The sequence below is a fragment of the Ranitomeya variabilis genome, chromosome 4, assembly GCF_051348905.1.
Source record: "Ranitomeya variabilis isolate aRanVar5 chromosome 4, aRanVar5.hap1, whole genome shotgun sequence".
NCBI classification, from domain to species: Eukaryota; Metazoa; Chordata; class Amphibia; order Anura; family Dendrobatidae; genus Ranitomeya; species Ranitomeya variabilis.
The window spans coordinates 712,754,889-712,779,926 of NC_135235.1; the positions used below are offsets into that span (position 1 = coordinate 712,754,889).

At 45.7% G+C, this 25,038-nt stretch overlaps 1 protein-coding gene and 1 long non-coding RNA gene across 3 annotated transcripts in view; one reads left to right on the forward strand and one right to left on the reverse strand.

Annotated features, from left to right (window-relative positions):
- The first annotated feature begins 3,161 nt into the window (after positions 1 to 3,161).
- The window catches only part of LOC143766549 (uncharacterized), a 48,298-nt gene continuing 26,421 nt past the window's right edge, over positions 3,162 to 25,038 (forward strand). The window contains exon 1 of one of the 2 annotated variants that reach the window (XM_077254320.1): positions 3,162 to 3,427. The gene's annotated coding sequence lies outside the window, so the exon portion shown is untranslated. The remainder of the gene's footprint in view (positions 3,428 to 25,038) is intronic. The other variant, XM_077254321.1, reaches the window with a different exon arrangement.
- Positions 22,560 to 23,767, reverse strand: LOC143766556 (uncharacterized). Its single transcript, XR_013213593.1, has 2 exons — positions 23,478 to 23,767; positions 22,560 to 23,324 (listed from the first exon to the last, which is right to left on the reverse strand). It is a non-coding gene; the product is annotated as an uncharacterized LOC143766556 (long non-coding RNA).

The window sequence follows — 25,038 nt, forward strand, 5'->3', positions numbered from 1 at the left end:
TACCTGTGCTAAAAGCCTTCAGAGAAGGACAGCCTATGGGAGAAAACAAAAGCTGCAAACAGGTATATTGCACACCCAGTCAAATGTCTACAAATTTACATAAGATACACTCAAGAAACCATAAATAGGTATATACCTTTTGCGCTATTATGTTGGTCCCAGGCAGGGCCGGACTGGGACTAAAATTCAGCCCTGGCATTTGAAGTTACACAGGCCCACTTGTCACTTGGTGACTGTATAATATCTTTGTACACTTGTAGGCAGGGCCGGTTTTAGGCAAAGTGGGGCCCTAGGCAAACTTTAAAATGGGGACCCAAATGCTAACATATTGCACATCACACAAAAGCATTTCGGTTGTATTTACGTGCGGTGAGTTCAGGCCGCTAAATGAGTTTGATCAACAATACTGAAGTTGTTCAACACTTGTTTCCCGGCCTCTTTCCACCAGCTGAGGAATAATGATGAGACAGAACGATCACTAATAGATCACTAACAGATCACCATACAGCATCATGTTATCAGCAGCACATCTACAGTTTACACCGGCGATATACCCCATAGTCCTCCATATATTATAATATGCTCCACAGTCCTCCATATAGTATAATACACTCCCTATAGTCCTCCATATATTAAAATACACTGCTCAGTCCTCCACATAGTATAATACACTCCTCATATTGCTCCATATAGTATAATGCACCGCCATAGTCATCCATGTAGTACAATCCACTTCCCATAGTATAATGCACCCCATAGTTCTTCATATAGTATAATGTATTCCCCATAGTCCTCGATACAGTATAATGTAGCCCACATATAGTATAATGCAGCCACCACCCTACAGAGTATAATGCAGCCACCCCACAGAGTATAATGCAGCCACCCCAGAGTATAATGTAACCCCCCATAGAATATAATACAACCCACCTCCCCATAATATATAATGTATCCCCCCATAGAATATAATGCAGCCCCCCATAGTATATAACACAGCCTCCCCCATAGAATATAATATACCGTCCCATAGTATATAACACAGCCACATAGTACATAACACGGCCTCCCCCATAGAATATAATATACTCCCCATAGTATATAGCAAAGCCCGCATTGTACTGTATATAGCACAACCCGCATAGTATATAGCACAGCCTGCATAATATAGCACAGCCCGCGTAGATAACACAGGCCACACAGTAGTATACAGCACAGCCCACGTAGTAGTATACAGCACAGCCCGGTAGTAGTATATAGCACAGCCCACACAGTAGTATATACTGCACAGCCCGCGTAGTAGTGTATACAGCACAGCCCGCGTAGTAGTGTATATAGCACAGCCCACACAGTAGTATATACAGCAGAGCCCACACAGTAGCATATACAGCACAGCCCACACAGTAGTTTATACAGCACAGCCCACACAGTAGTTTATACAGCACAGCCCACACAGAAGTATATACTGCACAGCCCGCGTAGTAGTGTATACAGCACAGCCCACACAGAAGTATATACTGCACAGCCCGCGTAGTAGTGTATACAGCACAGCCCACACACTAGTATATACAGCAGAGCCCGCGTAGTAGTATATATAGCACAGCCCACACAGTAGTATATACAGCACAGCCCACACAGTAGTTTATACAGCACAGCCCACACAGTAGTATAAATTTTATTTACGGTGGTGGATGAAGCGACAGTTTTTTTGACGTTTCGGCCGAACTCCGGCCTTTATCACATAGTCGCTGGAAAAAATATAAAACAATATATACAATCAGAATGCTTCATATACAAATATACAAGATATTTACAAAATATAAGAGAGCTAGTCTATCCAGGTTGATGAGGGTGCAAATATGTTAGGCTGGCAATATCAAAAACGACACTGGGTATCAGTAGTACAGGAGTTGGCATAGAACGTAAATGATTAAGTACAGAGTAAAAAGACATAAAAAGACATGGAGCATACCCTTTAAGGTCACCGAAAGGTTATTGGCACCGTTTATTGGGATGTCTCAAATTGATGATGCTCGTATTCCGCATCCAGTGCAGCACACAATTACTGCACGAGCACGTTGTTGCTCCCGCAAGACTACTACGCCTTCTATTTCTGTGAGTACTGTTGCATACATCTAGCACCCACCCGGTAAAATGACTCCAGCGCTATCATATACCATATTCTTACCCTGACTACTTTGCCCATTGTAGCTCAATTATCAAAATCAGGACAGCACTCCTTTAGCTTGCCGCAAACCCCTCCTGGATCATCCATTAAACGGGTACATATATATATATATATATATATATATATATATATATAATTCTTTCCCCTCTTAGTTTTTTTCTCTCCTCTTGTTCCCACCCCCGGTCACGTCACACTATATCATTCAAGAGACGCACTACTACAAACTACATCAAGGTCACTGTTCTTAATGTTACACTTTGCCAGCGATTTCTAGGCCACCTTCTTAACTATTCTTCCCCCTCTCCTTTCACCTTCAGTAAGTATATCATCAATTTGAGACATCCCAATAAACGGTGCCAATAACCTTTCGGTGACCTTAAAGGGTATGCTCCATGTCTTTTTATGTCTTTTTACTCTGTACTTAATCATTTACGTTCTATGCCAACTCCTGTACTACTGATACCCAGTGTCGTTTTTGATATTGCCAGCCTAGTTGCATCTGCATATTTGCACCCTCATCAACCTGGATAGACTAGCTCTCTTATATTTTGTAAATATCTTGTATATTTGTATATGAAGCATTCTGATTGTATATATTGTTTTATATTTTTTCCAGCGACTATGTGATAAAGGCCGGAGTTCGGCCGAAACGTCAAAAAAATTGTCGCTTCATCCACCACCGTAAATAAAATTTATTCACTTGAAAGCATACCTTCTCTATTGAGTGCAGTGATTCTATAGCTATTTTTGGACTTTACGGAATCTTTGGTTCCTTTTCACTTGCACCTTTTTCTACGTGGTCGAGTGCTAACCATCTATACTAAAAAAAAAAAAATCACACAGTAGTATATACAGCACAGCCACGTAGTAGTATATACAGCACAGCAGAGTCCTGCATACACTGAGGCCCCTGATCATGTGACCCCCTGACTCCTCCCCTCCTGTGACCTCATCACAGGTCCTGTGTGCACAGAGCGAGAGCAGCCATATATGTGGAGTGCGGCTCTGCGGGTGGAGGTTGGTGCTGGAGGCCCCATTATTCTCTATGTGGAGTGCGGCTCTGCGGGTGGAGGTTGGTGCTGGAGGCCCCATTATTCTCTATGTGGAGTGCGGCTCTGCGGGTGGAGGTCGGTGCTGGAGGCCCCATTATTCTCTATGTGGAGTGCGGCTCTGCGGCTGGAGGTCGGTGCTGGAGGCTCCATTATTCTCTGGTTGAGCCTAGACTGTATGTTCTCCTTCCAGGTATATATTATTGAACATAGCAGACTTTATGGGCTGCTGCCTGGCCCTGACTGCTGCCTATACATGACACTAGAATGTATGTGCTCCTTCAAGGTATAAATTATTAATGCCAGCAGAATATATGGGCTCCTGCCGGGTCCTGACTGCAGCCCATACAGTCTAGCCGGCTCACTGGTGAAGACACTAGACTGTACGGGCTCCTGTCAGGTATATATTATTGTAGATATAGACTGTACAGGCTCCTGTCAGGTATATATTATTGTAGATACAGACTGTACGGGCTCCTGTCAGGTATATATTATTGTAGATACAGACTGTACGGGCTCCTGTCAGGTATATATTATTGTAGATACAGACTGTACGGGCTCCTGTCAGGTATATATTATTGTAGATATAGACTGTACGGGCTCCTGTCAGGTATATATTATTGTAGATACAGACTGTACGGGCTCCTGTCAGGTATATATTATTGTAGATATAGACTGTACGGGCTCCTGTCAGGTATATATTATTGTAGATATAGACTGTACGGGCTCCTGTCAGGTATATATTATTGTAGATATAGACTGTACAGGCTCCTGTCAGGTATATAATATTGTAGATACAGACTGTACGGGCTCCTGTCAGGTATATATTATTGTAGATATAGACTGTACGGGCTCCTGTCAGGTATATATTATTGTAGATATAGACTGTACAGGCTCCTGTCAGGTATATATTATTGTAGATATAGACTGTACGGGCTCCTGTCAGGTATATATTATTGTAGATACAGACTGTACGGGCTCCTGTCAGGTATATATTATTGTAGATACAGACTGTACGGGCTCCTGTCAGGTATATATTATTGTAGATACAGACTGTACGGGCTCTTGTCAGGTATATATTATTGTAGATACAGACTGTACGGGCTCTTGTCAGGTATATATTATTGTAGATACAGACTGTACGGGCTCCTGTCAGGTATATATTATTGTAGATATAGACTGTACAGGCTCCTGTCAGGTATATATTATTGTAGATACAGACTGTACGGGCTCCTGTCAGGTATATATTATTGTAGATATAGATTGTACGGGCTCCTGTCAGGTATATATTATTGTAGATACAGACTGTATGGGCTCCTGTCAGATATATATTATTGTAGATACAGACTGCACGGGCTCCTGTCAGGTATATATTATTGTAGATACAGACTGTACGGGCTCCTGTCAGGTATATATTATTGTAGATACAGACTGTACGGGCTCCTGTCAGGTATATATTATTGTAGATATAGACTGTACGGGCTCCTGTCAGGTATATATTATTGTAGATACAGACTGTACGGGCTCCTGTCAGGTATATATTATTGTAGATATAGACTGTACGGGCTCCTGTCAGGTATATATTATTGTAGATATAGACTGTACAGGCTCCTGTCAGGTATATATTATTGTAGATATAGACTGTACGGGCTCCTGTCAGGTATATAGTATTGTAGATACAGACGGTACAGGCTCCTGTCAGGTATATAGTATTGTAGATATACTGTAGATTGTACGGGCTCCTGTCAGGTGTATATTACTGATGATATCAGAATGTATGGGCCTCTGTGAGGTATATATTACAGTAGTGATGATATCAGAATGTATGGGCCCCTGTCAGGTATATATGCTGCGATTGTTCTCGTATGCTGATTCGGCATGTAAAAATAATCACAGATGTGATCTGCCCCATAGATTAACACTGGTCCGAGTGCCATGCGATGTTTTCTCACATAGCGCTCGTCCGTATTCTACGCTAGTGTGACCCCAGCCTTAAACTTATGAAGCGACACAGACCACCTGCAGTTCAGCCACCATCAATATTTAAATTACAAGTTTTTCACCATCCAAAACCTAGTTCAATAGGTTTCTTAAAGGGAACCTGTCACCAGGTTTTCCCCATATATAGTACCACCAGCACCTATATGCCCTTATACACACCCTTCTAGAGTGCTGTACCGTATATACTCGAGTATAAGCCAAAATTTTCAGCCCACTTTTTTGGGCAGAAAGTGACCCTCTCGGCTTATACTCAAGTCATTGTCGGCGGGGGAGCGGCGGCTGTCACATACTCACCTTCTGGCGCGGTCCCTGCATGTCCTATGGTCTCTGGGCAGCTCTTCCTGTGTTCAGCGGTCACGTGGTACCGCTCATTAAAGTAATGAATATGGACGCATATTCATTACTTTAATGAGCGGAACATGACTGCTGAACATAGGAAGACGCTGCTGGCTCCCGGAGACCATCTGACAGTGAGAAGCTGCCAGGGACCGCGCCGGGAGCAGGTGAGTATGACGGGGGGAGGTGAGCATTGTGCGATATTCACCTCTCCCCGTTCCAACGCAGGGCGCTGCTGTCTTCCGTCCTCTAGCTATGGCTGTTCAGGTCAGACGGCACAATGACGTAGTTAGTGTGCGCGACGCCCTCTGCCTGAACAGTCAGTGCAGAGGATGGAAGACAGAGCAGCGCACAGCGGTGGAATGTGGAAGGTGACTATCGCAAGTGCCGGGGGCCTGAGCGAAGAGAGGTGAGTATGTGATTTTTTTTATTTTAATTGCAGCAGCAGCATATAGGGAATAATGTGTGGAGCATCTTATGGGGCATAATGTGTGGAGCATCGTATGGGGCATAATCAGTGGAGCAGCTCATGGGGCATAATCTATGGAGCATCTTATGGGGCCATCAACCTTCATGCAGCATTGTATGGGGCAAAAGTTTCTATGGAGCATCTCATGGGGCCATTAACATTTGTGCAGCATTATATGGTGCATATTTTAATATGGAGCATCTTATGGGGCCATCATGAACTGTACTGAGCATTATATGGGGCTCCTGATTCAATATGGATATTCAAAAACACTTAACCTACTGATGTCTCAATTAATTTTACTTTTATTGGTATCTATTTTTATTATATATATATTTTTTTGACATTTACCGGTAGCTGCTGCATTTTCCACCCTAGGCTTATACTCGAGTCAATAAGTTTTCCCAGTTTTTTGTGGCAAAATTAGAGGGGTCGGCTTATACTCGGACCGGCTTATACTCGAGTATATACTGTATGTCTGTAAGCCAATGTGCATAATGTAAATAACTTCTTATACTCACCTACGGGGCGGTTCGGTGTTATGTTTGGTGCTGGTCTTCATCCGGTGCAGTCCTTCCCATGGATGATGTGTTCTACATCATCCACACTCCCTCCCTCATCACGCTTCTGTGCAGGAACATTTCTCTGCTGAGCACAAAGCAAAGTACTGCAAAGGGCAGAAAGAAGTGCACTTGCAAAGGAGCGCGATGGAAGACACCATGTGGATGACATAGGACGCGTCATCGACTCAAAGAAAGAAGGATGGTGATAGAAGAGAAGGCACCAGATTAAGACTAGCGAAGCCCATTGGATGGGGCTAGGCAAGTCTAATATGCCACTATCTTAAGGGCATACAGATAGTGGTTGTGCTTTATAAAATGCTGTATATAAGGGTATACAGGCAGTTGGCCTACTATATATGCACAGCATTTTAGAATGCTGTATATACGTGCATATAGATGGTGGCTGTACTTTATATGGGGGGGGGGGACAGAAACAATGATTGAATAACTTGTACTAAGTAAACGGCTATGGTGCAAGAAAATATAGGGTACTTAGTTAACACGTTTGTTTGATTAAAAAAAAATTGCAAAAGCAATCCCACCACTTCATGGTGAACCTAATTGGGACAGTCCTAACTAATATTAAAAACCTTAATATACACTGCTCAAAAATATAAAAACGGAACACTAAAATCCCACATCCTAGATATCACTGAATGAAATATTCCAGTTGTAAATCTTTATTCATTACATAGTGGAATGTGTTGAGAACAATAAAAGCTAAAAAAAGAACAACGTAAATCACAACTAATATAGCACAGAGGTCTGGAGTTGGAATGATGCTCAAAATCAAAGTGGAAATTGAAGTTATGGCTGATCCAACTTCAGCGGAAATGTCTCAAGACAAGGAAATGATGCTCAGTAATGTGTGTTGCCTCCACGTGCGTGCATGATCTCCCTACAATGCCTGGGCATTCTCCTTATGAGGCGGTGGATGTTATCCTGAGGGATGTCCTCTCAGACCTGGAATAAAGCATCCGCCAACTCCTGGCCAGTCTGTGGTGCAACGTGACATTGGTGGATGGAGCAAGACAAGATGTCAAAGATGTGCGCGATAGGATTAAGGGCTAGTGGACGGGCAGGCCAGTCCTTAGCATCAATGCCTTCATCTTGCAGGAACTGCTGACACACTCCAGCCACATGAGGTCTGGCATTGTCATGCATCAGAAGGAACCCAGGGCCCAATGCACCAGCATATGGTCTCAGAAGGGGTCTGAGGATCTCCTCTCGGTACTTAATGGCAGTCAGGCTACCTATGGCGAGCACATGGAGGGCTGTGTGGCCCTCCAAAGAAATGCCACCCCACACCATTACTGACCCACTGCCAAACCGGTCATGCTGAAGGATGTTGCAGGCAGATCTCTCTCCATGGTGTCTCCAGACTCTGTTACGTCTGTCACATGTGCTCAGTGTGAACCTGCTTTCATCTGTGAAGAGCATAGGGCGCCTGTAGTGAATTTGCCAATCCTGGTGCTCTGTGGCAAATGCGAAGCGTCCTGCACGGTGTTGGGCTGTGAGCACAACTCCCATCTGTGGTCGTCGGGCACTCAGACCATCCTCATGGAGTCAGTTTCTAACCGTTTGTGCAGACACATGCACATTTGTGGCCTGCTGGAGGTCATTTTGCGGGGTTCTGGCAGTGCTCCTCCTGTTCCTCCTTGCACAAAGGCTGAGGTAGTAGTCCTGCTGCTGGGTTGTTGCTTTCCTACGGCCCCCTCCATGTCTCCTGGTGTACTGGCCTGTCTCCTGGTAGCGCCTCCAGCATCTGGACACTACGCTGACAGACACAGCAAACCTTCTTGCCACAGCTCGCATTGATGTGCCATCCTTGATGAGCTGCACTACCTGAGCCACTTGTGTGGGTTGTAGAGTCCGTCTCATGCTACCACGAATGTGAAAGCTCAACCAGCATTCAAAAGTGACCAAAACATCAGCCAGAAATCATTGTTACCGAGATGTGGTCCCCACCTGCAGAACCACTCCTTTTATTGAGTGTCTTGATAATTGGCAATCAATTCCATCTGTTATATTTTCCATTTGCACAAAAGAATGTGAAATTGATTGTCAAACAGTGTTGCTTCCTAAATGGACAGTTTGATTTCACAGACGTTTAATGTACTTGGAGTTATATTCTGTTGTTTAATTGTTCCCTTTAGTTTTTTGAGCAGTGTATATTGATGTGGTTTTCCATTGCTGTGTCCAGTAGGTGGGCCCAATCCTTCTCATCCCTTATACACATGCATGTCACATGACAAAATAGTGTTTTTAATTTTAGACTTAGGACTGTCCAAATTACGGTCACCGTGGAGTGGTGGGATGGCTTCGGCTTTTTTTTTTTTTTGTTACATAACACTTTTTTTTAACTAAATACCCTATATTATTTTCATGCACTATGCTATTTATTTACTGCAGGGTATTCAATCATGTTTCAGTCTGTTTTTTTATCTGTTCAGAGGTGTCACGATATTGTATGACATGTAATATGATTTTGTAGCTTTGCCTGTCAGACCCATGCTGCAGGCTAAAACCCCCCCTTCTCTCTGTGTTTGTGTTTGCTGAGATGTGGACGTGTATAAAAGTTTTTATTGCTAGCTGTAAATTCCAGGCTCTGGGCAACTTACTCATCCCTCCTCCCATCTATAATCAGCTAGAACTGGTATAGAATTTCCCAAAATCCATGAAGTCCTTTGTTCCAATACTGTAAGATATTGGGCCAACAATTTGGCCTAGGAAAATAATAAGTACATATTGCTAAGGTCCATCGGCGGATCTGTGAAACACTGTAAGCATGAGCCTCTAGTTCAAACAGGGACAGAGTACAGATTTCTCCGGAACCGGGTGTCAAAATGAGCCCGAATTTAGTATCATTAGAAAGCCAATTTTAGAATAAGAAGAATGCTGGGTGTGTTATGATTCTGGCATGTTTGGGAATGAAAATACGAGACTTATAAGAATTAGAGTTAAATTTGGTAAGTTTGAAGGGAGAGGACGGACTGGGAAAGCCAGCCCTTTTGGTGATGTCACGGGCTGCAGTCTATAAGTCTCTGGCAGGCCCCCAGCAGTTGGTTTTACCTGAGGAGCCCTGACTGCTAGCCCTGATGAACTGGGACATATGGGAACTCCGCCCACTAGCCTGGTTGCCTGCAATGCCCTGAATACATGTAAGTGTTAATGTCTCATTTAACCCCTGTTATTTTTATAATTACCTTGTACATATTTTCAATTGTCTCATATTGTAACATCTTTATATGCCTTTTTGTAAACACTGCATTAATTTTTTACGGAGTAAAATATCTAAATACTAGTTTCGTTCTCCTGTTCTAAAACGTACCCTAAGTCTTCTGAAGGGAGTTACGCTACTGTTTTGGGTTAGCTTCGGACCTGTTTAATCGAAGCTGGTGGCAGCATACCTTTGTTCTGTGCCTTTGGGAGTCACCTTAGCGATGGCAGCGTTGATAATTATTGTTCCTGCCTGAGTGGGAGTAGTTATATCGCCTCGCTGCAGCTTGCCCAATAGCCAGTACAAAGCAGGCAGCCTTTCTGGCGACTAATTACCCTAGGTGCAGTACCTAACCTGACCTGAGGTTAAGGGGGGCGCCAGAGAGCTGCAAGTTCAAGCGTAACTGTAAAGCAGGATATACATAAATCCCTGCAGTTCGTGGTATATTGAAGAGCAGGGGGATAACTAAAATAAACCCCTGCTGTAAACGAAGAGGTCAATAGCCTTGTGTGTGTTTTTTCATCACATTGTAGCAGTGGAGGGATAACTAGGATAAGCCCCCCTGTGCATGTGATAGCCGTCTATTGGCCTAAAGTCACCCTGATCCGTGACGTAGGGTGTTATGACCTGGTGGTTAAGGAACAACACTGATATGACCTGGTGGTTAAAGAACAACATGGGACGAGCTCTGGTAGCTGTACTGACCGCAGTTCCTAATCCTAACACCAACACTAGCAGTAGCCGTGGGATGTTCCTGTCACTCCCTAGACACCTCATCACAGCCTGAGAACTAACTACCCCTAAAGATGGAAACTGAAAACTATCTTGCCTCAGAGAAAACCCCCAAAGGAAAGAGCCCCCCACAAATATTGACTGTGAGTGGAGAGGGAAATGACATACACAGAAATGAAAACAGATTTTAGCAAAGGAGGCCAATACTAATCTAAATAGACAGAATAGGAAAGGATACTGTGCGGTCAGTATTAAAAACTAAAAATCCACGCAGAGTTTACAAAAATGATCTCCACACCGACTCACGGTGTGGAGGGCAAATCTGCTTCCCCAGAGCTTCCAGCTAGCCTGAATATATCATAATGACAAGCTGGACAAAAAGAAACATAACATGAGCAGAGCAATAAGTCCACAGCAAATGGACAACAAGAGAACTAGCAAAAACTTATCTTTTGCTGAAATGGACAGGCCATAAGAGAAATCCAAGGGGAGATCTGAATCCAACCCAGAAAACATTGACAGCTGGCAAGAACTGAAGACCAGAGCCAGGTTAAATAGCAAAGCCAGGAGAGACAATGAGTGAAAGCAGCTGCTAAGCTAAACTCAAGGAGCAGCAGTTCCACTCGAAACCACCAGAGGGAGCCCAAGGGCAGAACTCACAAAAGTCCCATTCACAACCACAGGAGGGGGCCCAAGAACGGAATTCACAACAGTAGGGGTGACGGTCATGGTGTGAATCGTGACAAGAGGCCAGTGTGAATGTGTACTTACACGCTGCATGCAAACACCTGGTCACAGATTCCCTTTAACTCCTTAATGACCAATACACCTTTTTTACTGATCTAAAATGTAAGATCTAAGAGAATACCATCCCCAGACAGGTGGCAACCCTGCAGCTGTTGGCTGTACAACAGGGGTGTCAGACTGCATTCCTCGAGGGCCTCAAACCATGCATGTTTTCAAGATTTCCTTAGCATTGCACAAAGTGCTGGAATCATTATCTGTGCAGGTGGTTAAATTATCACCCGTGCAATACAAGGAAATCCTGAAAACATGACCTGTTTGCGACCCTCGAGGAATGCAGTTTGACACCCCTGCTGTACAATATAGCTGACAAAATGCTGCATCAGCCACAATCAGTGTTGGCACTGACCTTGGCTGTTTAAACCCCTTAAATGCTGCTGTCAAGTGACTTAAGCACCTAAATGGTTAAGGCTATGTGCGCACGTTGCAGATTTGCTTGAGGAAATTTCTGCATGGTTACTGCGTCTCTTAGCAGAAAACGCAGTGGAAATTCTGTACTTTTTTATGTGGATTTGATGCGTTTCTATAAATCATGAGCGCTAAATATATATTAAAAAAAATAAAAATAAGGAAAATGCATCACAATTCCTTTATTTATTCAAACTCTTCATGAGATACCCTCATTAATATTAACTAAAGACACACACACACACACTCACTCACTCACTCACTCACTCACTCACTCACTCTCACTCTCTTGTAGGAGCATTAACATAATTAACCTACATATGCTGTAAAAAAAACAACTAAGAAACCTGCGTGAAATGCAATGTTTATTTTTCAAAAAATTAAAATAAAACCTGCCTGGGCTCCCGCATAATTTTCATAACCAGCAGAGGGAAAGCTGACAGCTGATGTTACTATTCTGGAAAGGAGCCAATAACCATAAAGGCTCCCAGGCTATTAATATCAGCTCACAGCTGTTTGCTTAGCCTTTACTGGCTATTTTACAGGGAGACACAAAATATTGACATGGGGTCCCTCTATCAAATCCAACCAGCAAAGGTTAGGCAGACAGCTGTAGGCTGATATTAATAGCCTGTGAAGAGGCCATGGATATTGGCAGCCCCACAGGCTAAAAACCATCAGCTCTCAGCCGTCCCAGAAATGGCGCATATTATAGATGTGCCAATTTTGGCATTTAGCCTCGCTCTTCCTACTTGCCCTGTAGCAGTGGGGTTCATATTTGTGCGGTTGATGTCACCTTTTTATTGTCAAGAAACAACAAGCCCACAGGTTAGTAATGGAGAGGCATCTATCAGACATCTCTCCATTACTACGCTGGCCTAATGTCACCTTACAATACAAAGGTGACATTAACCCCTTATTACCCCATATGCCACCGCTACAGGGCAGTGAGAAGACAGAGGCTGAGTGCCAGAATTGGCGCATCATACAGATGCACCTTTTCTGGGGTGGTAATAACCATGGTCCCTCTCTAGGCTATAATATCTGTCCTCAGTCACTGGCTTTCCCTCTGTGACACAGAAAATTGTGCGGGAGCCCACGCCAGTTTTTTCAGTGAAGCATTTTTATTAAATACACACAGGCCCCAAATTTTACAGACACACACACACACACACTACTAACCGTATTAGTCACTGACCTATATAAGTCTAACTGTTCTGCAATGGTTTGCTGTATGTAAACCATGTCTCCTATCCTGTCAGCCTCTGCAATGATTTGACAGAAGCCAACAAATTGACTATCGGCTATTCTGCTGTCCGTGTGATAGATTATATGTATACACACACACACACACACACACACACACACACACACACACACACACACACACACACACGTTTAGACACACCTCATTTAAAGATTTTTCTGTATTTTCTCGACTATGAAAATTGCACATTCACACTGAAGGCATCAAAACTATGTGGAATTATATACTTAATAAAAGTGTAAGACAACTGAAAATATGTCTTATATTCTAGGTTTTTCAAAGTAGCCACCTTTTTGCTTTGATGGCTGCTTTGCACACTCTTGGCATTTTCTTGATGAGCTTCAAGAGGTAGTCACCGGGAATGGTCTTCCAACAATCTTGAAGGAGTTCCCAGAGATGCTTAGCACTTGTTGGCCCTTTTTGCCTTCACTCTGCGGTCCAGCTCACCCCAAACCATCTCGATTGGGTTCAGGTCTGGTGACTGTGGAGACCAGGTCATCTGGCGTAGCACCCCATCACTCATCTTCTTGGTCAAATAGCCCTTACACAGCCTGGAGGTGTGTTTGGGGTCATTGTCCTGTTGAAAAATAAATGATGGTCCAACTAAACGCAAATAGGATGGATAGCATGCCGCTGCAAGAAGCTGTGGTAGCCATGCTGGTTCAGTATGCCTTCAATTTTGAATAAATCCCCAACAGTGTCACCAGCAAAGCACCCCCACACCATTACATCTCCTCCTCCATGCTTCACGGTGGGAACCAGGCATGTAGAGTCCATCTGTTCACCTTTTCTGTGTTGCACAAAGACACGGTGGTTGGAACCAAAGATCTCAAATTTGGACTCATCTGACCAAAGCACAGATTTCCACTGGTCTAATGTCCATTCCTTGTGTTATTTAGCCCAAACAAGTCTCTTCTGCTTGTTCCCTGTCCTTAGCAGTGGTTTCCTAGCAGCTATATTACCATGAAGGCCTGCTGCACAAAGTCTCCTCTTAAGGGCTTGTTTCTATTTGCGAGAAACACGTCCGTATCTCGAATGTGGAAACCAAGCTGTGGCGCCGGCACTCCAGAGCGGAGCGTGCGGCTGCATACGAACACATGGAGCTGCACGCTCCGCTCCAAAGTGCCGGCGCCACAGCTTGGTTTCCACATGCGAGATACGGATATTTTTCTCGCAAATGGAAACAAGCCCTAACAGTTGTTGTAGAGATGCATCTGCTGCTAGAATTTTGTGTGGCATTGACCTGGTCTCTAATCTGAGCTGCTGTTAACCTGCGATTTCTGAGGCTGGTGACTCGGATAAACTTATCCTCAGAAGCAGAGGTGACTCTTGGTCTTCCTTTCCTGGGGCGGTCCTCATGTGAGCCAGTTTCTTTGTAGCGCTTGGTGGTTTTTGCCACTGCACTTGGGGACACTTTCAAAGTTTTCCCAATTTTTTGGACCGACTGACCTTCATTTCTTAAAGTAATGATGGCCACTCGTTTTTCTTTACTTAGCTGCTTTTTTTTCCTTGCCATAATAGAAATTCGAACAGTCTATTCAGTAGGACTATCAGCTGTGTATCCACCAGACTTCTGCACAACACAACTGATGGTCCCAACCCCATTTATAAGGCAAGAAATCCCACTTATTAAACCTGACAGGGCACACCTGTGAAGTGAAAACCATTTACGGTGACAACCTCTTGCAGCTCATCAAGAGAATGCCAAGAGTGTCGAAAGCAGTCATCAAAGCAAAAGGTGGCTTCTTTGAAGAACCTAGAATATAAGACATTTTCAGTTGTTTCACCCTTTTTGTTAAGTATATAATTCCACATGTGTTAATTCATAGTTTTGATGCCTTCAGTGTGAATGTACAATTTTCATAGTCATGAAAATACAGAAAAATCTTTAAATGAGGTGTGTCCAACTTTTGGTCTGTAGTGTGTCTCTTTAGATTTTATATACACCTATACTGTGTGTATATATCTATTCTATTGTAACCTGTCAGTGTGATTTTACTGTACACTTCACCTGAATTGTTGGCCTTTCATAGGACACCGTTGCGTATTTATCGCAAGTCACACTGATGGCCCGTGTGGTGCGAGTTTTTCTTGCACAAATAGACTTTCATTGGCGAGTCTCGGCTGATATACGGTGCAAATCACAGCATACTGCAATTTCACTCGCACATATAATAGGGCCGTGAAAAAAAAAAAAAAGTGATGGGAGATTAACATTGGTCTGAGTGCTATGCGATTTTTTTTCTCGCATAGCACTCGTCCGTATTCCTCTCTAGTGTGACTCCGGCCTTCAAGGGAGAATCATTCAAAATTGCTATTTTTTACAATTTGTAAAATTTCTGATTTTTTTACAAAATAAAGCAAAACAAATCAACCCAAGTTTACCATTATCATAAAGTCTAATATGTCACGAAAAAAAAAAAAAAAATCTCAAAAGCAATGGGATGTTGAAGCATTCCAGAGTTATTACTATATAAAGTGACACTGGTCAGATTTAAAAAAAATTGGCCCGTCACTAAGGGGCTAAGAGCTTGTACAAGTGAACATTGTTTCAAAAGTGGTTTACCTGTCTCAGGCAGGTTTCACACCAGCGTTCGGCAGCCTTCTTCCTCCGTTAAGCCCCCCCCCCCACTACTGCACCTCTTCCTTCAGCTCCGCCTAAGTCTGCATGCGTCCCCTATCTTTAACATTGGGTATGCAGGCATGCTTCATTTTGACGATGCGCTGAACTGCGTCGAACACAACATGTTGCATTTTATTGCGGTCGGCGCAGCGTTAAAACACATGCGGAGGCATCCGCTTGTCCTGCGTACCCAATGTTAACCCCTTAACGACCTTTGACGCATACGCTGCGTCATGAAAGTCGGTGCCAAAACGACCTATGACGCAGCGTATGCGTCATGGAATGATCGCGTCCCTGCAGATCGGGTGAAGGGGTTAACTCCTATTTTACCCGATCTGCAGGGAGAGGGGGAGTGGTGCTTCAGCCCAGGGGGGGTGGCTTCACCCCCCCGTGGCTACGATCGCTCTGATTGGCTGTTGAAAGTGAAACTGCCAATCAGAGCGATTTGTAATATTTCACCTAAAAAACTGGTGAAATATTACAATCCAGCCATGGCCGATGCTGCAATAACATCGGCCATGGCTGGAAATACTAAAGTGCCCCCCCCCACACCCACCGATCGCCCCCCCAGTGCTCCGTTAGTCCTCCGGTCCCCTCCGTCCGCCTGCCGGCTCCCCCGTCCTGCTGTCCGCTCCCTCCTTGCTCAGATCCCCCCCCCCCTGTGCTCCGATCACCCCCCCTGTGCTCCGATCCACCCCCCCACCACCCCTTCATACTTACCGATCCTCCCGGTGTCCGGCCGTCTCCTCCCTGGGCGCCGCCATCTTGGAAAATGGCGGGCGCATGCTCAGTGCGCCCGCCGAATCTGCCAGTCGGCAGATTCCTTACAGGTACATTTTGATCGCTGTGGTAGGTTCTATCACAGCGATCAAAATAAAAAAAATAATAAATAACCCCCCCCCTTTATCACCCCCATAGGGACAATAATAAAATAAAGAATTTTTTTTTTTTTTTTTTTCCACTAGGGTTAGGGTTAGAACTAGGGTTAGAACTAGGGGTAGGGTTAGGGTTACGGGTAGGGTTAGGGGTAGGGTTATGGCATGTGCACACAGAGCGGATCGGCCGCGGATCCGCAGCGGATCGGCCGCGGATCCGCAGCGGATTGGCAGCGGATTGGCCGCGGATCCGCAGCGGATCCGCAGCGGATTGGCCGCGGATCCGCAGCGGATTGGCAGCGGATTGGCCGCGGATCCGCAGCGGATTGGCAGCGGACCCGCAGCGGATTGGCCGCGGATCCGCCGCGGATCCGCCGCGGATCGGCAGCGGATCGGCAGCGGATCCGCAGCGGATCCGCAACGGATCGGCAGCGGATCCGCAGCGGATCCGCAGCGGATTGGCCGCGGATCCGCAGCGGATTGGCCGCGGATCCGCAGCGGATTGGCAGCGGATTGGCCGCGGATCCGCAGCGGATCGGCAGCGGATTGGCCGCGGATCCGCAGCGGATTGGCAGCGGATTGGCCGCGGATCCGCAGCGGACCCGCAGCGGATTGGCCGCGGATCCGCAGCGGATCGGCAGCGGATCGGCAGCGGATTGGCCGCTGCGAATTCGAAGCAGTTTTCCATCAGGTTTACAGTACCATGTACACCTAAGGAAAACCAAATCCGCTGTGCCTATGGTGCGGAAAATTCCGTGCAGAAACGCTGCATTGTATTTTCCGCAGCATGTCAATTCTTTGTGCGGATTCCGCAGCGTTTTACACCTGTTCCTCAATAGGAATCCGCAGGTGAAATCCGCACAAAAAAACACTGGAAATCTGCTGTAAATCCGCAGGTAAAACGCAGTGCCTTTTACCTGCAGATTTTTCAAAAATCGTGCGGAAAAATCTCACACGAATCCGCAACGTGGGCACATAGCCTTAGGGTTAGGGTTGGAATTAGAGTTAGGGTTGGAATTAGGGCTAGGGTTTGAAATAGGGTTAAGATTAGGCTTGTGGTTAGGGTTACGGATAGGGTTAGGGGTGTGTTGGGGTTACAGTTGTGGTTAGGGTTGGGATTAGGGTTACGGTTGGGATTAGGGTTAGGATTAGGGTTGGAATTAGGGTTACGGGTGTGTTGCGGTTAGGGTTGTGGTTAGGGGTGTGTTGGGGTTAGGGTTGTGATTAGGGTTATGGCTACAGTTGGGATTAGGATTAGGGGTGTGTTGGGGTTAGTGTTGAAGTTAGAATTGAGGGGTTTCCACTGTTTAGGCACATCAGGGGTCTCCAAACGCAACATGGCGCCACCATTGATTCCAGCCAATCTTGCGTTCAAAAAGTCAAATGGTGCTCCCGCCCTTCCAAGCCCCGACGTGCGCCCAAACAGTGGTTTACCCCCACATTTGGGGTACCAGCGTACTCAGGACAAACTGGGCAACAACTGTTGGGGTCCAATTTCTCCTGTTACCCTTGCAAAAATAAAAAATTACTTGCTAAAACATAATTTTTGAGGAAAGAACAATTATTTTTTATTTTCACGGCTCTGCGTTATAAACTTCTGTGAAGCACTTGGGGGTTGAAAGTGCTCACCACACATCTAGATAAGTTCCTTCGGGGGTCTAGTTTCCAAAATGGGGTCACTTGTGGGGTGTTTCTACTGTTTAGGCACATCAGGGGCTCTGCAAATGCAATGTGACGCCCGCAGACCATTCCATCAAAGTCTGCATTTCAAATGTCACTACTTCCCTTCCGAGCCCTGACGTGCGCCCAAACAGTGGTTTACCCCCACATATGGGGTATCAGCGTACTCACAACAAACTGGGCAACAAATATTGGGGTCCAAATTCTCCTGTTACCCTTGTGAAAATAAAAAATTGCTTGCTAAAACATCTTTTTTGAGGAAAGAAAAATGATTTTTTATTTTCACGGCTCTGCGTTGTAAACTTCTGTGAAGCACTTGGGGGTTGAACGTGCTCACCACACATCTAGATAAGTTCCTTGGGGGGTCTAGTTTCCAAAATGGGGTCACTTGTGGGGGGTTTCTACTGTTTAGGCATATCAGGGGCTCTGCAAACGTAACATGATGCCCGCAGACCATTCCATCAAAGTCTGCATTCCAAAACGTCACTACTTCCCTTCCGAGCCCCGGCATGTGCCCAAACAGTGGTTTACCCCCACATATGGGGTATCAGCGTACTCAGGAGAAACTGGACAACAACTTTTGGGGTCCAATTTCTCGTGTTACTCTTGCAAAAATAAAAAAATTCTGGGCTAAAAAAATATTTTTGAGGAAAGGAAACACATTTTTTATTTTCACGGCTCTGCGTTATAAACTTCTGTGAAGCACTTGGGGGTTCAAAGTGCTCACCACACATCTAGATTAGTTCCTTGGGAGGTCTAGTTTCCAAAATGGGGTCACTTGTGCGGGAGCTCCAATGTTTAGGCACACAGGGGCTCTCCAAACGCGACATGGTGTCCGCTAATGATTGGAGCTAATTTTCCATTCAAAAAGCCAAATGGCGTGCCTTCCCTTCCGAGCCCTGCCGTGCGCCCAAACAGTGGTTTACCCCCACATATGGGGTATCATCGTACTCAGGACAAACTGGACAACAACATTTGGGATCCAATTTCTCCTATTACCCTTGGGAAAATAAAAAATTCTGGGCTAAAAATCATTTTTGAGGAAAGAAAATTATTTTTTTATTTTCACGGCTCTGCGTTATAAACTTATGTGAAGCACCTGGAGGTTATAAGTGCTCACTATGCATCTAGATAAGTTCCTTGGGGGGTCTAGTTTCCAAAATGGGGTCACTTGTAGGGGAGCTCCAATGTTTAGGCACACAGGGGCTCTCCAAACGCGACATGGTGTCCGCTAACGATTGGAGCTAATTTTCCATTCAAAAAGTCAAATGGCACGCCTCCCTTTCCGAGCCTTGCCGTGCACCCAAACAGTGGTTTACCCCCACATATGAGGTATCGGCATACTCAGGAGAAATTGCCCAACAAAATTTAGGATCCATTTTATCCTGTTGCCCATGTGAAAATGAAAAAATTGAGGCTAAAATAATTTTTTTGTGAAAAAAAAGTACTTTTTCATTTTTACGGATCAATTTGTGAAGCACCTGGGGGTTTAAAGTGCTCACTATGCTTCTAGATAAGTTCCTTGGGGGGTCTAGTTTCCAAAATGGGGTCACTTGTGGGGGAGCTCCAATGTTTAGGCACACAGGGGCTCTCCAAACGTGACATGGTGTGGGCTAAAGATTGGAGCCAATTTTTCATTCAAAAAGTCAAATGGCGCTCCTTCCCTTCCGAGCCCTGCCGTGCGCCCAAACAGTGGTTTACCCCCACATATGAGGTATCAGCGTACTCGGGACAAATTGGACAACAACGTCCGTGGTCCAGTTTCTCCTTTTACTGCTGGGAAAATAAAAAAATTGTTGCTAAAAGATCATTTTTGTGACTAAAAAGTTAAATGTTCATTTTTTACTTCCATGTTGCTTCTGCTGCTGTGAAACACCTGAAGGGTTAATAAACTTCTTGAATGTGGTTTTGAGCACCTTGAGGGGTGCAGTTTTTAGAATGGTGTCACTTTTGGGTATTTTCAGCCATATAGAACCCTCAAAATGACTTCAAATGTGAGGTGGTCCCTAAAAAAAATGGTTTTGTAAATTTTGTTGTAAAAATAAGAAATCACTGGTCAAATTTTAACCCTTATAACTTCCTAGCAAAAAAAAAAAATGTTTCCAAAATTGTGCTGATGTAAAGTAGACATGTGGGAAATGTTATTTATTAACTATTTTGTGTCACATAACTCTCTGGTTTAACAGAATAAAAATTAAAAATGTGAAAATTGCGAAATTTTCAAATTTTTTGCCAAATTTCCGTTTTTTTCACAAATAAACTCAGAAATTATCGACCTAAATTTACCACTAACATGAAGCCCAATATGTCACGAAAAAACAATCTCAGAATCGCTAGGATCCGTTGAAGCGTTCCTGAGTTATTACCTCATAAAGGGACACTGGTCAGAAACGGCAAGGTCATTAAGGCCAAAATAGGCTGGGTCATGAAGGGGTTAAAGATAGGGTATGCAGGACGCATGCAGACGTAGGCGGAACTGAATGAAGAGTTGTGGCAGTGAGCGGGGCTTAGGCTACTTTCCCACTAGTCCGTCGGCCCGACGGACAGTGTGTTTTATGTAGCACAACGTGGGCAGCGGAGGCAGTTTTACAACGCATCCTTGGCCCATTGTGAGTTCCGGGGAGGAGGGGGCGGCGTTTCGGCGTCGAAAATGGCGGACTCGACGCACAAAAAAAAGTTACATGGAACTTTTTTTTTGTGCCGACGGTCCGCCAAAACACGACGGATGCGACGTGTGGCAATCCGTCCCAGTGTGTCGCTAATGAAAGTCTATGGAGAAAAAACGCATCATGCAGGCAACTTTGCAGGATGCGTTTTTTCTCCAAAACGACGCAATGAGACATGCCTCACACGACGCTAATGTGAAAGTAGCCTTAACGGAGGAAGAAGGCTGCCATCCGCATCCCTGCCGAATGCTGGTGTGAAACCAGCCTAAGGCTGTTATTATAGCACCTTACATGTGTTACACAGTGTAGCATGGCTAAAGGGTGTCTAATCGACGGGAGATATGTGTCACATAGATGGCTTACCGCTGTGATGTAACCATAGCTGTCAGTATGTGTGTCAGGACCTGTGGTGGGGTCACAACCACATGTCTGATCATGTGATGGGTTCTGGGTGTGGTTAGACCTATTAAAGAAAGCCTAATGCTAGCCTCCAGAGTGAGTGTTAGGCCATGTTCACACTTTGCGGTTTTTACCGCGGAACCGCCGCGATTTTGATGCTGCGGGTCCGCAGCAGTTTCCATAGCGTTTACATTAACATGTAAACCCTATGGAAACCGCAAACCGCAGTGCACATGCTGCGGGAAAAACCGCGCAGAAATGCAGCAGTTTACAAGCCGCAGCATGTCACTTCTTTGTGCAGAATCGCTGCGATTCTGCACCCATAGGAATGCATTGAACCGCTTACTTCCCGCATGGGGCTGTGCCCACGTTGCGGGAAGTAAGCGGTTAATGTGCGGGTGGTACCCGGGGTGGAGGAGAGGAGACTCTCCTCCAGGCCCTGGGAAGCATATTTGGGTGTAAAAAAAAAAAGAATTAAAATAAAAAATCATGCTATACTCACCTCTCAGCGCTGCCCGCGGCGTCCGGTCTCAGTTGCTGTGCGAACAGGACCTGTGGTGACGTCGCGGTCACATGACCGTGATGACGCCGCGGTTACATGACCGTGACGTCACGAAGGTCCTTGTCGGCACAGCCGCTTGCAGCGCCGAGGAGATCGCAACGTCAGAGGGTGAGTATAGCCAATTTTTATTATTTTTTACATTACTATTGATGCTGCATATTGCTGCATATGCAGCATCAATAGTACAGGAGTAATCCCGCAGCGGAAACCGCGGAACAAACCGCGATAAATCTGCAGGGATAACCGCAGCGGGTTTGCCCTGCAGATTTCTCAATTCCGCTGCGGGAGAACCCGCAGAGCACACCGCAAAGTGTGCACATAGCCTTAGGGATTCTGTCCTGGTGGACAGAGATCCCTGTGTCCAGGTGGGACACTACAGACAGGAGTCTGTGTGTGTGGAGGAGAGAGCCTCCACAGTGTGTTAAGGCTTCAGATAGAGCCTGAGTGCTGGACATTGCACAGCCTGTGTGCCCACAGGCCTGAGAAGAGCAGAGATCTTCTATGGACTTTTATGTTATGTTGGCCTGATGTACGGACTGTTTACCCGTTGTTCATGTTGCTATGTGGTTTATGGAGTGAATAAACCTACATGAACGCTAGAGAATGTGTCTCCTGTTTCCTCCAACGCACCTGAGCGAGTGAATCCTTACACAGATACATCAGGGGCTTGTCCTGCCCTACGCCTGAAATGAAAGGCTAAAATACAATGTGGAGACTTCATCAGAGCAATGTTTTATTTACATTCAGAACTGGTTTAAGAGGAACAAATTACCATTTCCCACAGAAATCTCAGACTTTTACTTATAGAAATACTGGATAAATATCATTTTACCATAAGATATAGAAACATTTCTAATTTTATAAAACTGCATTTATTTTGCATTGAATAACTTTATGCCTTTGCTTGTTTCATTTTATGCATTTCTAAAGTATTGTAAAACTGTAATATGCTGTTGGTGCATGCGGGCTGGACTGTCGGTTTGGTATGTGGCTCTGCCCCCCCCCCCAGGCCTTCCTCCGGTGTCTGAGGTTTCGGTGTCCCAGACCAGAGATCATAATACCGGCCTTGAATTGTGAAGGACACTGCAGCCGACCCTGAGAAACATCCAAGGTGGGAAAGCCCCATCATGTCGAAGAGTCTGCTAGATCCAGGCCTAGCAGACCAGTGCTGGTGGGTTCATGGATGCCAGAAGGGGGCTGGCCTAAAGGAAGGTCTCGTCTTTTCCTGGTGGGTCGGAGAGTTGTCCCGTCGGTTTTTTGGACAGAACATTTCCAAAACAACCAAAATTGAACAGCAGATCTCTTGGGAGGCAGACTTTAGTCCTCTGTTGCAGAAGCAAAGTACTCTTAAACTGATCGGTGCAGAGTAGGATGCACTAGAAAGTTGGCGTGCATGATTGTTCAGGGCACTGGTGGTGTGGACCGGCCACCAGAGAAGGCCTAGACCGAAGCCTGGATATTTTAAGAGCAGGGTCACAGGAGCCTCTGGAAAACATGGAGGCTGCATGAATAGGAAGGTTTCCTCAGGAGACGTCCATATTGCTCAGGGGCAAACTAGGACATATTTGTCCTGTCCTTTCCATTTTTTTTCTTTTTTTTTTTTTTAAAGTAGCCCCCTCACTGCCTGGTAGGATATACCTGTCCTGAAGATCACACATCATTCTTCGCAGACCGATGATGAAGATGGGCATGGAATAACCTGGACGCAGACCTTTCGGCGGCTGGCACATAACGGATTCGTCTTCCCTCCCTACTCTATCTGGCTCTGGGGGGGCGAGAGGGTAGGGGGATTCGTGGCATGGACCGTCCTCTGGGGAACCACAAACACTCTTGATGTGTTAGGGCCTTGCCTCGTAGACCACAGATGATACGGTAGTGACAATTCTAGGTGGGAGATTAGAGTGACAATTCCACTATCGCCCTCAAAAGCCGTAAAAAAAAAAATTAAAAGAAAAAGGAAAATCGTTAATAAAAAAAAACCCCCAAAACCTAAGTCAGAAACTGGGCTGGGCGGTCCAGACCCATGTCTGCCTCCTACTGACATTAAGCTAAAAAGGATTAGCTTCGTGCCAGTTGGTGGTGTAGCCTACTCTACAGGGAAATACCTAAAATTTTTTTTTTTGCATAGCATAAGCAGCATACACTCATACCCCCCACATCAACCAGATGGCCACACAGCATAACCTCGCTCCCCCAGTCAGAAACCTCCACCTCACATTAACCAGCGGACCCCACAGGATAAATCCAAAGCCCACCAGACATTCCCTCCCCCAAGCGTAAATCCAAATATGATGCCCCCTGACCCAACCATAAATCCCATCAGACACCCCCCCCCAATCGAACGCCACCCCAGCTTAAACTCTCATCGGAGGACATCCAACCCCCACAAACCCATCCCACGTCCAACCCCCACAAACCACCATCGGATGTCCAACCCCCACAAACCACCATCTGACGTCCAACCCCCATCGGATGTCCAACCCCCACAAACCCCCATCAGACGTGGACCCCCCACCCAGCACAAACCCCCAGATGCAGACCCCCCACCCAGCACAAACCCCCAGATGCAGACCTCCCACCCAGCACAAACCCCCATCGGACGTGGACCCCCCCCCCCTCCTACCCAGCACACACCCCCTTCGGATGTCCACCTCCCACCCAGCTTAAACCCTCTTCAGCCCCCCAAACCCAACCCATAAGCAGGTTGCCCCCCAATAAAAGGTATCCCCCAGTAAGCAGCAGGTCACCCCCTAATAAAAGGGTTCTATCCATAATCAGCAGGTCGTCCCCAAATCCCACCACGGGATCCCCCCCAATAGCCAGCAGCAGGTCGCCTCCCCACATTCCACGACAAGCAGGTCGCACCCCACAAACAGGCCGCCCTCAAATCCCACTGCAGGGGTCCCCCACAATAGCCAGCAGCAGCGGAGCCCCCCAAAATCCCACCGCAGGGGTCTCCCACAATAGCCAGCAGCAGCGGAGCCCCCCAAAATCCCACCGCAGGTCGCTCCCCACACAGACAAGTAGGTCGACCACCACAGGGCCTCCCCCCAATAGCGATCAGCAAGTAGCATTTTTTCACCCTGAAACCACGGAGCCCATACACTCTAGCATTTACCATTATTCTCTATGTGGAGGTCGGTGCTGGAGGCTCCATTATTCTCTACTAGACTGTGGCCCGATTCTAAAGCATCGGGTA